Genomic DNA, 1568 nt, shown 5'->3' with positions numbered 1-1568 from the left:
AAAAGGCCTCACACAGCCAGTGTGACAAGCGCTGGATGGATAACGGCGACCTGCAGAAGCATCTCTATAATGCACAAACAATTGTTGAATTTGAACGCATTGCAGCTGTGCGCGTTACGTAACACGTCAACGCCTGCATCGGGCAGAGAAGATGAACAGATGCTTCCCCTTCTGATCTGTGGGGGGGAAAAGACCCCTCCAACGACATCACTCTTGATTTAAAAGAGCTCGTGATGTTTTAGGCATAAAAGCTGGGTTGGTCTTAAATCAGCTGAGCTGTCCGTCAGCCTAAATTCTAAGGCATGACGAAGCAACAGAGAGGGCAGATAATTACTTACCCTCTTAGCGGGTGTTAAAACCAGCAGCAGGACTGTTTAAAGAGACAAGAATTTAAATGAAAACTGATCCAGAGGCTCAATTGAAGCTTTGATCAGGGCTCGCAGGACCAGCGTTAAATCCCACTGTGGAACAAGTGGGCATGAAACAGGCCTACATCTCTGAACACCTTTTAGAAACCGCTTCATCAGCGGGTGATTAAAAGCTGTTCTGTCTCCAAACCCTTTGTGGCAGGAAGAGATGGCTGCAACGTACGTTAAAGCGTACTGAAAGCCAACTCCCTATCCATCAGGTGTTGTAGAAAAACAACACGCTGCCTAAAAAGCATGAAGTGGTCTCTAAACCTTCTCTGTACACCAGCGCTGAAAAGCCGTACCCTTGATGTGTACAGAACTGTGGTAGATGCAGCACGTGAATCTTGAATTGTGCACACTATCTCCTGAGGGAGACCCATCCTCTAAGTGGGACCGCTCAGCGGTCAAACCCACCGGTGTTGACCTATTTCTGGGTAACTCTTGGTCGCTCCTCCTGCCTGAAGGAGAGCATCCTTCCTCCACGACAGTTCCACGGCGACCCCACAACAGACGTTGCAGGCCTGGGAACCATAGTGCGTTCACACGCCGGGAGCCACCAGGAGAGCTGTCAATCCCTCCTCCTGAACTCGGTTCATGGACCGTAAAAAACAGAGGAGGTGAGGGAAAAGAAACGCGTAAAAAGCGTTTTGGGCCACCGACTGTGAGCAAATGCGTCCCCCCCCAGCGATGGATCGTCTCGCGGGCTCAGGGAAAAAACCGTAGTTGACATTGCGCGTTCTTCTCGCGTCGCAAACAGGTCCACAGCTGCTTTGCCAACTTCTGCTGTGTCTGAAAAACATCAGATCCGGATGGAGGATCCGGTCCACATAACGTGGGCCGCCCTTGGACGTCACATCAGCCCCTCTGTTCAGAACATCGGATATGTAAACCGCTCTAATAAAAGCAGGTTTGATGAACCCAACTCAGTAGCTTCCGCGCAATGTGTAACATCTGGGCTGAACGCACACCCCCCTGGCGGTTTATGTACGCAGCAGTCACCATGTTGTCTGTGTGAATCAACACGTGTTGATTCTGTAGCACGGGAGCAAAATGTTGAATCACATTCAGCACTGTGCGACACTCCAAAACATTGATGTGGGCTGATGTGCGGTGGGGCCACAGCGCCCCTACTGCTTGAGATAGGCATGTTCCCCCCCC

At 50.8% G+C, this 1568-nt stretch overlaps 1 protein-coding gene across 1 annotated transcript in view; it reads right to left on the bottom strand.

Moving 5' to 3' along the window:
• The window catches only part of LOC119430440 (disks large homolog 5), a 7266-nt gene that overhangs the window by 4955 nt on the left and 743 nt on the right, over positions 1-1568 (bottom strand). The gene's annotated exons all lie outside the window — the stretch shown is intronic.

Source organism: Nematolebias whitei, chromosome 1 (genome assembly GCF_014905685.2).
Source record: "Nematolebias whitei isolate Nwh7 chromosome 1, NemWhi1, whole genome shotgun sequence".
NCBI classification, from domain to species: domain Eukaryota; kingdom Metazoa; phylum Chordata; class Actinopteri; order Cyprinodontiformes; family Rivulidae; genus Nematolebias; species Nematolebias whitei.
This window is presented reverse-complemented; position numbering and strand designations above follow the sequence as displayed.